We start from the raw sequence: 15,847 nt of genomic DNA, 5'->3' as shown, positions 1-15,847 counted from the left end.
AGAGGCTCTCAGCCAGGACTCCTCTACTCTAAATTTCTAGAACTCTTTCATTCTACATCTTTTATCTTAGAATGCTATCATACACTTCCAGTGCTGTTATAAGCTTCTTATGGGCACAGATTGTATTTTATTATTATTTATTGTACTCCTAGTACCCAGGCCTATACATGACAAACATATTCAACTTGTCAAAAAATGCATTAGGCTTTCTTTTTCTTTTGTGTCCCCTCAGTGATTAGCATAATGACATATTTCATTGATTTAATGTAGTAGATACAGAAATACCCCACCCATGTCCCCATGGTCTACTTCTGCAGATGGTCCCCTTACCGGACAATGACTTCCTGTGTCTCTGTGCCGAAGGATATTGTCTGGCCTCACATATGCTTAACACTTCTGTGGGGCAGATTGGAAGTTCTGCAGGGTTAATGCCTCAGTAGAAATCCTTGACCAGGGAGGAGCAGGAGTTGGTTGGTGGATGAATACTCCAATTTCCTCTTTCCTTTCCAACTTACCTCTCACTGGAAAAATTGTAAGGCATGTTTTGCAAGCCTCTCAGAGGGTTGCAAACGCGACTTTTCCTGTGCTGTCCACAAAGAAAACCTTCTCACTAGGCACTCTTTATTTATTGCCTGTCTTCCCTTCCTTGTCTCACTTCCATACTCATTCAGAGTGCTTGCTGGATTCACTTCCAAGTTAAACTACCTGCCCACAAATTCTTGTGTCCAAATGTGCTTTGTGAGACCTCCAAATAACTAATGATGTTCTCATTCACAATAATTTGTATCAGCTCAGTAAAGCATCTCCACGAAGTTTAACCCAGCACAGGGAAATTCAAGACCTGCACCTGACACATTTAATAAAATGTCATTGCCTTCTTTCACTTTTTGGTACCTTTTTATTCACTTAGATTAAATAAGATACATAGTTAAAGATGGTGAAATATTGCTTTTTGCATAGTCGTTGTACCGATCATAAATTGATGGGCCTAAATTAATGAATTTTTTAAAATTTCCCTTGATATATTCCAAAAATTTTCTTTCAACTATTGGCAAATTCTTTCTGTTGGAATATTTTATAAATGAATTCAAGTATGCAAAAGGTAGAGTAACTTTCAATAGAATTGTAAGAAACTGATGAAAACATTCACATCGAACTTTTTGTCTACCAGTACACCCAAGTGCACGGGAACCCTAGGCTTTTCACTGATGTAATTTTTATTCTTGGGGGAAAAAAGAAAAACAAGGCAATTGTGTGTTCATCCTTGAGAGAAAATGTCAGAAAGGACTTCAACTTAGGCAGTGTACTTTCTGGCTTATTATTAACAGTTTCTGTCACCAGTAATTGCAAAAATCTATGCACTGAAAAATAAATTATGTGGAAGAGGCATGAGAAAATCCAGCACTATTGCACCTAATACTGTTAGTTTTGTAATATTTTATCAATTGTTTTGATACGTACACTCTCCAGTGATTCTTACGATAATCCTGTAAATTAGATGAATTTTTTTCATGTACCTCCATTTTACAAAAGAAGAAATGTCGCTCAGAGTAGCTAAATGCTTTGATTAGAATAAGAGATGGACCAAAGCTCTAAGTAAAGTATTTTGCATCTGAAGCTGTACCATCTTGTCACAGTAAAGACAAGACAAAGAGTTTTGGCACTTCAGTGAATCTTGAAATCTCTTTCCAAAGTCACTCCTTTCTCTTAAAAAGGAAAAAAAAGTTGGATCTAGTAGCCTGTAAAGCTTTTTTAGAAAAGAATTACAGTTTTACAAACCACTTTATCTATCTGCATGTTACTAACCATGAATCAGATTTTATCGCTCTTAGTTTGGTTATCCACTGATTTGTTTAAAAAGGGACTTAGGGTGGCTCATCCATCTTGTAGTTGCTTTTTCAATAACCAATTACCCTCGAATGTAAAGCTAAAAATTCTGGAGACATGAAAAGATTTTGGAGTGGGTAGTCATGTGAAAATGGTGTTGCCAATTTAACAATCTGGCACCCATCACAGTAAAGAGAGATTCAAAAAAGACCCATTGGTAACCTAATTCAACTGTATAGTGATTTATTCCCTAAATGGCTGAACTAAGGTGGCGATAATGGAATGGAAAAATAATGGTAAGATATAAGAGAACTTACAAAAGAAGAATTAACAGGAGAACATCTGTTGACTGAATGTATAAGAAGTCATGAAATAATAAGAAGTCATTGAAAAGTAGACTTCTTCTTCCTCAGTATTTACAAAGCAAACTATCCTCGCTAACTTTGGGTGTATCTTCTGTACAGAAGATAGAAAAAGATAAAATGTACATGGTTGTATCAAATATGTACATAATATTCTGTTTAGTGGTTTTGTTGAAAGGAAATATGAATTTAGTCTTGTGTGTACGGATTAGGAAATAAAAAGAAACAAAAAAAGATAACATGTCCTATGGAAGTAGGTGCTATCTAGTACACTTTCCCAGATTATATGGATCTAGCATCGTGTGTGCATTTCATTGTCATTTTATTTATTTTATAAATCTGTAAGATGTAGAAACTGATATTAATGCAAATTATTCCTATCCAAAGACATGCAAATGATTTTTCCCAGTAGAGATGTATTGCTTCTCGCAACCACTGGAAAAGAAGTCAGTTTTGTATCTATTAACAAATCATTTCGGCATTGCTTTGTTGCCTGTGTTTGTATCGTGTCTTTCACTTGTCCTCAAACCAGTTTTTAATGCCTTTGCTGATTCTTTCATGAACTCACACCTTAAACAAAATCTCTGATATATGCTCCTTTTGTATTTGTATGAGAGTCATGATTTTACTGTTCATTTAAAAAATTTAATATAAAAAATTATCTTGTAGCACACCTCATTTTTTAATCCAATGAATTATTTCCTCTCGATAACATCTAGGTTGATACAATGGTGATGGCAGGGGCAGGGGGCTGTGTATCTTGGGTAGCAAGTCAATGTCAACTTGCCATGGACAAACAGGACAAATAACATTTCAGAAAGGATGAATCAAATGGTTTGGACAAAGGAATGGCATCCTTGGGTCTTACTTCACATCGGTAATTACAGTTTGAATAATGAGAGCTCAATTATTTTGCTCTTTGCTTACTTTTACACCTGAAAGAACATCTTGGCGAATGTAATGCATCGTATGTGTAAGAGAGTTGCTGTGTGATGCAAAACTGATTCAGTGAAGAAAAGTGCAAGTAGGGGGTTGACTGTCTCTTGATAAAGTCTGTAATTTTGGATTAGATTCTGGTGACATTCACAAAGCCAATACCCTTTAAGATGCTGCTTTTATCACAGCACTTTGGGTGCTTCCCTTTCAATTTTAACTCAAGTGGAAGCTTGTTCCTTTTTTTTTTTCTTTTTCAAAATAAGGACAAGGAGCCAAGATGATTCATTTTACTTTTTACCTTATGTGAGTCATGCTGTGGTGTGTGAGCATTCTTCACCACATGACACCACCTCAGCTGCAGGCTGCTGGAGTCCAAACCTAATTACTATCTGTTGAAGGGCTGTTGAAGAAGAGATCTCGAAGGTTCTGCATATGTGACTCTAGGCTGCCATTTGCTAGCTCTAAAATGATGAGCTGTATAAATTCATACCATTAAGATATGCACATTGTTAACTAGTTTATGACTGGTTTAACTCTGCGAGGTAGTTACTTACTTATAATTCTCAAGTTTACTTTCCTTTGTGAAACCTTCCACATATTTGAAGGTTAAAAGAAAAAAGCTTTTGACATGACTTTATTGGCATTCTAGATTAAGCGACATATTTAATAGAATGTTAGTTGCATTTATATAATAGTAAAATCCGGTTTTCTTTAGTGATTTGGGGGGGGGGATGGAGGAGATCTTTTCTTCTTAGCTCCACCTTCCTTTCCCATAAGCAAAGACATCTCCATTTCCCTCCACAATAGGAAGAATACAGAAGAGAATACTTGTTTCTCTTTCCATCCCATCATTTGCTATGAGGTTGAAAGAGCTAATCTAACTGGTAATGGCTTAATATCTATTATATTCTTTTAGCAGTAGGTAACATTAATGTGTTCCAAAAGTAAGAACTTTTCACAATCTCTTGCACCGCTTGTCTCGTGCATTGCCGTGGTGAGCCGAGGCTTCCTCTCCATTTCTCCTTCTGGAGGCAAGCCTGGACTCCCAATTCTGATAGTGACTGGGTTTCTGAGGAAGCATGCAACAATCCATGCATCTGGTGAGGTGAATATATTTGCAGTCTAGTTTGAAAACTCTGCTCTTCCCATAGATGGATGTCAGGGAAGAGACGTGTAATTAGAGTAGCAGGTCCCCACCTTGGCCTCGGACCCCAGACATGCTTTCTGATCTGAATTTTTCCAAAAGCTCTTTACTTTAGAAAATTAATGGGCCGCTAGTTACAAAATCTAAGCTTGATCTCCATGTGGCATCTTGTACCTTCATGAAATAACCTAAAGAAAAGGAAGGATGATCATTGAAAGCCAAACAGAAATATCTGATTTAAAACATTTTTCTACGTGGATGATAAACTAGTTTGTCAGAATCAAGTCTCTTGTGTGGTATCACCTCACTTTAACTTTGCCAGTATTGATTAAATATATATTTACCCATTAATGTTATGGTTTGATATATTTATTCTATTTAACCGGTCTGCAGATTGCTCCTAGCTTTCTGGGGTATGAAGCTCTATTACATGCCAAACTGTGCCTGCATTATTCAATAATACAGCCATATGCAAATTTGGAGCCTTAAGAAATGCTGACAGATGATAAAATAATCATTCTAGGCATACGCTAATGGACAATGTAAATACTTTATTTGTATTCACTTTTATTAAAAAGTTTTTATACTGCTGGGGTGCCTGGGTGGCTTATTCGGTTAAGCAACTGACTCTTGAATCGGCTTAGATCATGATCTCATGGTTCATGAGATTAAACCAGCATCGGGCTCTGTGCTGACAGCACAGAGCCTGCTTGGGATTCTCTCTCTCCCTATCTCTCTGCCCCTCTCCTGAGTGCTCTCTCTCTCTCTCTCTTGCTTGCTCTCGCTCTCTCTCTCTCTCAAAATAAATAAGCATTAAAAAATTTTTATACTGTCTGCAGTTCCAGATGACAAATAGAGCACAAGAGACCTCACTAAAGAGATGATAAAGGAAATTGAAAAGATGGAACAGTGAGGTGAAAAAAAAGGAGCTATTCACTGTAAAAAAAAAAAAAAAAAACTTTATGCGGGAAAAAGGAGGGGACTACTAGTAAGTGATAGATTCTTTTTTTTTTTTTTTTTTTTTTTTAACGTTTATTTATTTTTGGGACAGAGAGAGACAGAGCATGAACGGGGGAGGGGCAGAGAGAGAGGGAGACACAGAATCGGAAACAGGCTCCAGGCTCTGAGCCATCAGCCCAGAGCCCGACGCGGGGCTCGAACTCACGGACCGCGAGATCGTGACCTGGCTGAAGTCGGACGCTTAACCGACTGCGCCACCCAGGCGCCCCAGTAAGTGATAGATTCTAACAGGTTCATTCTAACAGGTTCTACCTCCAAATCAAATGGGAGTTTTAAAGGACAAATCAGTGAAGGAAGTCACAGCTTAGGAAAGATGTTGTGGGGACTGTGATGAAAAAAGGAGTTGATCACCTGGACGGAAACACAGACGGACTTTACATCAGGATTGGCAACAGTGGCCCCTAGGCCAAATCTAGTCCATGGTCTATTTCTGTAAATGAAGTTTTTATCTACATCTACTCATAGCTGTATTTTCCTTGAGTGCTTTCATGTATGATGGCAGAGGTAAGTAGTTGTGACCAAGACCACTTGGCTTTCAAAATATTTCCTATCCGGCTTTTTACAGAAAAAGTTTGCTGATCCCCCTCTAGACTTAGGAATGGAATTCTGCATAGGTGACCAGAGAGAGAAATGGGATTCAAAAGAAAGAGTCAGTGGAGGTGGTGTGGTGTTAGACATCTACATCACCTTCCATCTCCTACCTTTCTTATGTCATGAGAGAGTAGGACCCATCCAGGACTGAAAGAGTGAAAATCGACTCAAACAGAAAAAGCAAAGAGCACCCGGGCATTATTCACGCTCTGAAAACAGAACAGATAAAGTCAGCTGCAAAGTTAACAGAAAACATTGTTTCACTCAAGAAATTATAGCAATTGTAAAATGCTCTTAACAACTCCCTCTCCGGCTGAGCACTGCTTTCTTACCAATGATGCTCCTGACCCATTTTGCAATTTTTGTTTTTCACCAGGGGTACTGAATTGCTGACTGTCTTTCACCTTGGCATACCTAATGCCTGGTTAACCCCACTTCTCCCAATCCTGCCTCAGAAAGAGCAACCAATCCAGAATTGGTCACTGCCTCCCTTAGCCCTCTTCAGAGTCCTGCAGTGGGAAACCAAACCTTACAACAGACACTTGGCTCCTCTTCTTGTCCGGCTGAGTCCTCTAGAGTGCACTTCCTGGTTGAGAATTAACAAATCGTATTTTAAACTTGCTCCTGGACATCTGTAGTTGATCAGGCTTTAATAGCTATTAATGTATAACATCTAAGAAGGGAAGAGCATGACTCTCATATAAATGTGAAACGAACGCATGTCAAAGATATTTAACTCAATTAATGAAGGAACCAATAAAGTTATAGGGAGGTAATGTAATAAAAAACATAGGGTGGGAGTGCAAGGTTAGATATAAAGCTGGTTAAAACTACAACCTCTAGGGTTATCTTTTCTACTTGATACAAGTCATTTGCATCTCTATGAAACAAAAACATAAAAAATAACCTCTATTCTAGAATTGTAAAAATAACACAGACAATAAAATAGCAATCCTAGGAGTGCGCTAAAAGAATATTTAATAATCTCTTTTGCTTTACATAAGTTTCAGGTAATCTCTCTTATAATGCCAATCCTAGCAGGCATTGATTATCTCTCTGTGCCAGGTAAACTATGAGTAGCATTTTATTTTTATTTTTTTGGTAAGGTGGAATCCTCGTCTTGGGAGGGGACACTTTTGTGCTATTCACATGGACGCTTCGGCCCCATGCAGAATTTCTGACATTTGTAAGGTTTACCCCATAATAGCTGGATCTTGCCTGCTAATCCTACAGCAAAGTTGACAGGTGATAAACCACCCATATATGCAAAGATCCCAATGAACATGCTCAAATCCTTCCCTGAGGAAGCCAAGACTACATTGGATGTTAAGTAACTTGAATTTAAATTAAAAAAAAATACATAAATGGAAAACCTGGAAAAAAAAGTTAAATAAATTGTCAGCCCTCACCAAATATTTCAAGAGAGTCTTCAGAACAAAAGAGAAATCTAGGTAAAACAAAAATACCTATTTTTTCTTAACCAGAGGAAAATATATAACCTTAAGAAACAAAATCTGTATTCTCAGAGAGATTCAAAAAGATGTTGCACCATAAAGAACAGGATAGTAAGAAAAAGGGAAATTAAAACAAAAACAAAAACAAAACGCTCTTGGACGTTTAAAAAACACTGCCAAAACAAGATTCAAAAGAAAATTTGAAAAAAGCAAAAGATAAGAAATATCCAAGAATGTAGAACAAAAATTCGAAAAACTCATGATAAATAATTTAATGTCAACTGGTGATGTGTGGGTCAAATCCTTGAAGTGTTTGCAAATGGATATATATTTTGTTGATTTAAATATCTAGTACTGTAGTGTATATTTGAAAGTTGCTAACTGAGTGAATCTTAAAGGTTTTCATCACAAGAAAGAAATTGTAGCAATCAAAAAATTAAAATTAATACATACATACATACATACTTACATACACACCTAGCATGTCAGTAACAAGTGTGGATTACTTACTCCTTGGATAAGTTCTGCACAAGTTGCTCTGTGTGTGGGTGGGCGGGACATAAGTATAAAAAAATTAGGGGCGCCTGGGTGGCTCAGTTGGTTGAGCATCCGACTTCGTCTCAGGTCATGATCTCACAGTTTGTGGGTTCGAGCCCCACATCAGGCTCTGTGCCTGCTCAGAGCCTGGAGCCTGCTTCAGATTCTGTGTCTCCTTCTCTCTCTGCCCCTTCCCCGCTCACACTTTGTGTCACTCTGTTTCTCAAAAAAAAAATAAATAAATGTAAAATTAAAAAAATAAAAATAAATTATAAAGCATTAGAAACCTCTAAACATAGAGATAATTTATTATCTATATCATTCAGCTCTATACAGAAATCTCCTTTTTTAAATGAAATAATCAATTTTCGAAAAATTAAAAATATTTCCTACTCTTGCATTAACTTTCACTGTGACTAGTCTTCTAAACATTTGGAAAAATTCACAAGGAGCATGAGACATTGACAGTAATACTCTCTGGCCCTCAGGGTCTCTGACAATGATGAATGATGAGCCTTGGCATGTGTATTGCAGGCACTCTTATTTGTTGTGCACATAGCCTCCTGCCCTCAAAAAGAGCAAGAATGCAGTGCAATAAGATATTTTTCTCCAACTGCATTGATGTTTCTGAAAAGCCTTACGTGGACTGAGACATGGTCTAAAATTGATCCTCGGAGATAAAAGCCAATGAAATGTCATCATTGCTGGATGAGGCCAAGGGCTCACAAAACACGGCTAATGGGTAGGTTCCCAAGACTTTTCTCCACTCCTAGAACTCATACAAAGGACACTTAATTAGCCTGCCTGGATTATAGATCTCTTAATCACCATGATTCACAGGTTAAATTAAAATTAACAACACTACGCAATTGCTCCTCTATGGAAAGAACACAGCTGTAACCAACAAAAAGGATTAAAAACAGCAAGTCAAAAGAACGGAAATGGATGGTTTGGGGATTCGTTGCCTGTTTTTGGATTTTCATCTTCCAGTCTCTAACACCCTTCTTATTGCTTGTCTTTAGTGGGCTCATGAATATTTTTCTTCCTTTTCTTTGTCACCTCTGTGGCTGTTATCTTACTTTTGAAGAAAGCCACAAAAGGAGGTTCTAGGAACTTGCTAATCACTTTACTATCAGAGTGAACATTTACCGACCCTCAACATTTTTCTACCCAAATGGAGCCAAAGTAAAGGATCAGTGCTAACATCTATCATTTTTATTTTGTTTCCTGATAGTGTAGTATGTTTATTACATTAACTTAAAATATCATTAAGTTTGGAAATGGGATAAAAGACAGATGTAGACAAATTCAGCCCTTGAGGATTTAAATTTAAATACAATTCTGGAGTCTAGTAAGTCAGTATGATAACTTTTGGACCATTAAAATGTGACACCCAATGTCTTTGGGTCAGCTTCTTCTATGAGAAACTAATGAAAAGCAATGAACTCTTAACCCAAATAAAGTCACTAGGGAAATTAACACAAAATTCTATTGCGTAAATAAATTCAGGTTTATGGACTCACTAGACCCAATGCGTAGAATAGTTAAGAATACTTGGTTTAAAAACAGAATACCTTCTGTGATTGAAATAACACTCACGGATTCTTCAGTGTAATTATACTAGTTAAGTGACACAGACTATTAAGAAAAGAGTTTAATGTCTTAGCAGAGAGTATCTAGTAAAGAAAAATCAGAGTTTCAGGATTCAGGTTTTCAAATTTTTTCCACAATTCCGTCTTTGCGGATCATTAATTACTCCATTTGTTTGTTTTGTTTGTTTTTACCGTGTATCCTGTTCAGGTGTTCCAAGCCTCAGAAGAAAACAACCAATGGTTTTAATCATATTGCTCATCACTCAGGTTCCTTGCCATGTATGCGGTCTCCCAAAGCAAACTACAAACGTACAGCACACACTTGTGTCATTCCCTTCATCCAAACCAATGCCTTCTTTTGCTTTCCTGATTAGCAGCAAGATTAATAAACCATAGAAATAAAATACCTAACTACAAGAAAATGATAATTTTACATTTTGTTCAATCGTCACATGCCGGAAGCAACAGCGATCACATGCAAGTGATCATAAAAGGCTTTTGTATTTACCACTTCGGTTGATTGGATATTACTTAGGCAGATAAACCTGAGTTTTTTTGCTCCTGTTCTGTGAATTTAAGTGAAAAATAGTATTAACCCGTAAAAATTGAATCATATTTAGATGCACATATTTTGCACATTTAGCTATGCATTAGACAAATTACAATACAAGAACAGTTGGGCTGTGCCACATTTGGCCTCTGTTATTAGTAACCACATAAGCCGCTAATACCCCATCAGGTCCCACTCTCAGAAATTCTGCTGTAGGTTGGGATGTAGTTTGGGCATCAGGAATTTTAAAAGCTCCCCAGTTGAATCTAATATGAAGCAAATTTGAAGAACCACTGATATAAAGAAGTCATTTTTTAAATATTTACTTATTTCTGAGAGAGAGAACACACACATGCCAGCAGGGGAAGGTCAGAGAGAGAGGGCGACAGAATCCTAAGCAGGCTCCACACTGTCAGCACAGAGTCTGATGCGGGGCTCCAATTCACAAACCATGAGAACATGACCTGAGCTGAAATCAAGAGTCACATGCTTAACCGACTGAGCCACCCAGGTGCCCCTAAATGCATTATTTTAAATGATAATATCCTGGGCTCATCTTATAGCAGGTCTAGCTATAGCTAGCATTTCTCCTCATTACTATATAGGAACTTAAACCAGTGTTTTCTTTTTTTTCTTTTTAAGTTTTCTTAAAATTTATTTATTTTCAGAGAGAGGGAGAGAGTGGGAGAAAGGCAGAGGCGGGTGGGGAGAGAATCCTAAGCAGGCTCCGCACTGTCAGTGCAGAGCCTGATGTGGGGCTCGAACTCACAAACCGTGAGATCATGACCTGAGCCGAAATTAAGAGACGCTTAATCAACTGAGCTGCCCATGCACCACACCAGTGCTTTCTCTCCTTTTGATATCGTGGTGTATATAGAAAATTGTGAAATTCGTGGGGCTCACTGCAGATAGGGAAAGCTAAATGTAGCCAAGCAACCAGCCCGGAAACTTCAGCTGCCCCAGTTGGAGCTAGAGTACCCCACGGCTGAAGGGGGTCAACACTGAGGCATTCCAGTAACCCATTCAGGGCAATTCAAAGGTTGACACATGCTGCTTTAATTACACTAAAATGTAGAGTCATTGAACATCAAACAAACAAACAAATATAAGTGAAAGTTACTTGCTTGGATCCCCCTACCCCACTCCCACCCTTTCTTAGAGGCTGAGTTCAGAGCTCATTTAGAAGACTCTCAGGGCCCCTGGATGGCTCAGTCGGTTGAGCGTCTGACTTAGGCTCAGGTCATGATCTCACGGTTCATGGGCTCGGGCCCACATTGGGCTCTGTGCTGACAGCTCAGAGCCTGCAGCCGCCTCAGATTCTGGGTGTCTCTCTGCCCCTCCCCTGCTCATGCTCTGTCTCTCAAAAAGAAATAAATGTTAAAAAAAAATTTAATAAAAAAAAATAGAAGACTCTCTTAGGCTGGACTGAGCCTCTGAATACTTAGGCAGTGTCAGGGATTCCAGAGGTACACCTGACACAAATTCATCTTTCATTCCTGATTCATGGAAAAAGTAACACCATTATTTACTTAAGCCCAGAGTCATTCCAGAACAAATCCCACCAATATGACCATGGGTCTCCTTACTCAAGGCTAGGCAAGGTTAGAATTGTCACTTCCTTTATCTTACCTTAAGCTTTATTATGAGAAAATATGGAGAACTTAATAACTAGAGCACCTGAACCTAGTAATAATGGATTTAAAAGCTATAAAATCATAGCAGTATAAAAAAGGAACCAAAGTTGATTTTTATTAAAATTACATCTTTTTAATAGGAACAAGAAACATATAGCATGTGGGATGGGAATATAAAATAAGACAGAAGAGGCTGATTTTAATTATGCTTAATTACAGAACTGCACATGTGGGACTATGACAAAGCAGAACACATTTGGCTTTAATTATTTCTGCTGAAAACAGGTAGGATGAACTGTATGAAATTAAATCATCAAGGAGGCGTTGTACTGAGGTAAATTTCATATTTAAAATTTGCAGGTGGAAAACATTTAAATATGCAATAACAAGGTTCAGAAGTTTTACTTAGGAAGTGTTGCAACGGCCATCATTTCATAATTTCTTTGAATAAGTTTTAAAGCAGGTGCTTTCTTTAGGAATTACATTCCTCATTGTGGGGAACGTCCATGTCATTGGACCTAAGAAATCACTTGGAGAATCTCTGGCTCATTCAAAGATTACAAACGCTATTGTATCTTTCTGGTGAAGATGTTCTCCTTTTTCAGAAATGGCAACTCAGATATTTGCTTTTTTGCAAATCTTGACCTCCTTTGGTCTGGACAGATTATCTTGCTTCCTACTTCACAGCAGGATGGAGGAGCTAGTGGGATGCTTTTTCAATGTCTGGTACCAAATTCATTGACCTGTTGCACCTCGGTCTGCCATCTGGAGGCATCTCCCCTCCCTTCAGAAGGAAAATCGTTCTTGCCATCATTGGCCTGTGTCCATCTCCCCCTCTGCTGATCTTCTTCCAGTGGCCTCCCTTAGCCACTCCACTTTCTGGAATGCATTGGCCTTGTTCTGCTTTGACATCTGCCAACATGCCAAGCTCTTTCCTGCTCCTGCTTCAGAGCCTTTATGTAACTCTTCTTCCTTTGCCCAAAATATTCTTCCCCATGCTCCTTCCTCATTGAGAGCTCAGCTTAAATGTCAACTGAGAATGGCTTTCTGTGACAATTATTTCAAAGTATCCTCCCTAAACCTCCTTGTCTGGCTCATCCATTGATTTTATTTCCTAAATCACTCTTAACTTTCTTTCTCTTTATTTTTAATATCCTTACCACTAGCCAAAGTGGGACAGGTTACTATTACTTGTTTCCTAAACTACTATAAAATGTCCTTAATAATTTTCCCCTGGGAAGGAGTTATATGAAAAATATTTATACTCTCAACCGGACAGGCATCAACTAATAAGAGCAGATGCTGGCTATGGTTCTAGGATAGCATTCTGGAGGCTCCCCCCCCCCCCCCGCTGCCCCAGCAACTCTTTGGTTGCTTGATTCTGGCACGGAGTCGGGACTGCCCAAATGGCAGTAAGGCACTTGGGCATGGGGTAGCAACTACTTCTAATGAGAATGAAATTATTTCAGTTTTTTTTAACAATCAGTATGGTTGCACCATTGCAAAGTGACTGGTGCATACAATCAATAACATAGTTACCCGATTCCTCACATCTAAACAAAAGGGATCTTTAATAAATACACACACATATGACCAACAGTTCTTGGATGCCTTAGCGCTTTACTACATCTTTAATACTGTCTTGTTCATGACCCTATGGGCTCTCCCCGTTAGAGGCAAGCAGGAAACCGAACTGTAGGATGCATTCATAGGGCAGAGTATGTGCATGTCCTCAGCAGAATTTTGACTGAACACCAGCTCAAAGGACAACATTACAAAGGCAAGGAAAATTCCAGTGCCATACCACATAGTCACAAATGAGTGACTATATAGATGTTAGCCTGAGGTGAAATTATAGTTTTATGGATAATAGAAAAACATCTTGGTAAAATATACTAAAAGTCAATAAAACATCAATACCTTTTGACTTGGTAATTCCAATCTTATAAATTCACTTGAATGAAAAAGAAACACACATTGTTCAGTACAAGGATGTTAATTGCAGTATCTTTTTTGATAAAGAAATTTCATATTTCTTCTATGACTTCTATTTGACTATGATTAGTCAAATAATGCATGGTTCAACTATACCAGATGCAGAAGGCAGCCATTAAAAATGAGAATTGCGTTCAAAATCATGGCAGATGTTTATTACATATTATCAAGTAGAAAATCAATCTATACAGTAGAATGTGTAGTGTGGTTCCAATTTATATAGAGATCAAGTGATTAAGTTATATGATGAGAACATAAATAATTTTCTTCTTTATGTTCTTCTGTATTTTTTAAATGTACTTCAGAGGACAGGAATTGCCTTTATAAGAGGGGGAATGCCAATACATGTTATTGAAAAAAATACCAGTATATTATTTCTGAAAGGAGTGTACCAACTTGCTCTACTGATAATTGTGATCAATTGTGAAAAACAGACCTCTAAATGTCTATGACGCATGGATAATGAAAGAGATTTTGCTGAACAGAGTGAATACTACTTTCTGAGCTTTTTTCTGTGATTTTTTTATGATGCTTTAAGATGATGCAGCAGACATTTTTTTTCCTAAGACACAAGAGCAAATTTTCTTGAAGATTATTTATGCAAGTATCTTTTACGTACTAAAAGATTAAAATAATAGAGTCAAAACTTTATAATACCAGGCAATATGAAGGGCAAAAACAGATTCAGAGTCCTGCTCTAATTTTTCAAAAGAGCACTGTGTTCCCTCATTGCTTGTCTCCATTAAAAAGACCTATGTGCTTAACTTCTCAATGACTTTTAAAACTTTGCATAAATTAAAGAGGGATGGGATGACATCTGAGAATAATGTCAAGCTAAGAAAACTTCTGTTATTCACAGGCCAAAAATGCTTCAGCCCATTCCATCAAATAAGGCTGATGCATTCTGGGTCAAAGAAATTTTCGTTCAAACCCTTGTTTCATTTATTTTCTTTTCAGTGTCAAGTGACTACGTGTTTATTCCAGCTGACAAAATCCTTAGTTAGGGAATACATGAGGAATGCCTGTCGAAAATCAACTCAATGGTACTGTTTGGCTATTCAAATTGAACAAAGTTTCCTGTAAGTGTGTTTCTCATTACTTAAGTGTATTGTTATGGCTAACAAAAATTACATCTTCAATTTGTAAGCCTCTTAAAAGGCTTCTCATTTATTCCAGCATAATAAAACTTCTTTTTTCTCGGGCAAAAGAAATTACTAATAGCCTTCAATACCTTTTCGGTTCCTTTTCTTTCATCTGTATTGCCATCTTTGATACACTGCTTCATTTCCTTCATTATTTGTCTTGCTACAGGTAACATTTTGTCCTCCAATATGTCCTGCTCGACGATTTTTCTAAGGCTCCAGTTTTATCAAATCATTTTGCTTTCTTATATCTGCAAAGACAACTTGTTGACCAAGAACTCTGACACAACTCGGTCTGGCATCAGCATGCCTCCATTAGGCTACACTATCTTCCCAACCTACCCAAACCATCTGCCATGACCTAATTCAATCAAATTAGCTGAAAACATGTAGCAGGTTAGCTTACACGGCCCTTGTGTGATTGCCATCGTGAAATCACGAAACACATCCAATTTTAAACTGATCTTGAAGTGAGATGAGTAGATGTTAAATAATCCTCTATTTCCTCTCACTGTGTTTCAGTGACAAATTCCATTTCGAACAGTTACATGATTACAAGCCCTGAAATTCAATTTCATGATGAATAATTAAGCACCACTCTTCAGAGTCCCTGGGAGAAATCACATTCTCTGCATCACAAACACTTGGAATAATCGATTGGGAGTCAATTGGCAAAATACTTGAGATTTAATTTGCAGTTCTGAAGGATCCTCCTTTACTTCAGCTATCAGGGAGTGAGCTGAAGCTTTCTCCCCTTCCCATGTATATGAGAGGGGGTGGGGGGTGGGTGCAGGATTTTATCTTGTTTTGGTATTGTGTCACACTGCAATGCAGTATTCCTTACTTGGTTTTTAAAAAATACTCATACAGGGGCGCCTGGGTGGCGCAGTCGGTTAAGCGTCCGACTTCAGCCAGGTCACGATCTCGCGGTCCGTGAGTTCGAGCCCCGCGTCGGGCTCTGGGCTGATCGGGCTCTGGGCTGATCGAGCTCTGGGCTGATCGGGCTCTGGGCTGATCGGGCTCTGGGCTGATCGGGCTCTGGGCTGATCGGGCTCTGGGCTGA

General features: G+C 38.1%; 1 long non-coding RNA gene across 1 annotated transcript; it reads right to left on the bottom strand.

Annotated features, from left to right (window-relative positions):
- Window positions 1-3,742: 3,742 nt before the first annotated feature.
- LOC123586939 lies at window positions 3,743-15,342 on the bottom strand. Its single transcript, XR_006707028.1, has 3 exons — window positions 15,191-15,342; window positions 14,874-15,035; window positions 3,743-4,457 (listed from the first exon to the last, which is right to left on the bottom strand). It is a non-coding gene; the product is annotated as an uncharacterized LOC123586939 (long non-coding RNA).
- Between the last annotated feature and the right edge of the window lie 505 nt (window positions 15,343-15,847).

Source organism: Leopardus geoffroyi, chromosome C3 (genome assembly GCF_018350155.1).
Source record: "Leopardus geoffroyi isolate Oge1 chromosome C3, O.geoffroyi_Oge1_pat1.0, whole genome shotgun sequence".
NCBI classification, from domain to species: Eukaryota; Metazoa; Chordata; class Mammalia; order Carnivora; family Felidae; genus Leopardus; species Leopardus geoffroyi.
Note: the sequence above shows the minus strand (reverse complement) of the source record. Positions and strands in the feature narration are given on the sequence as shown.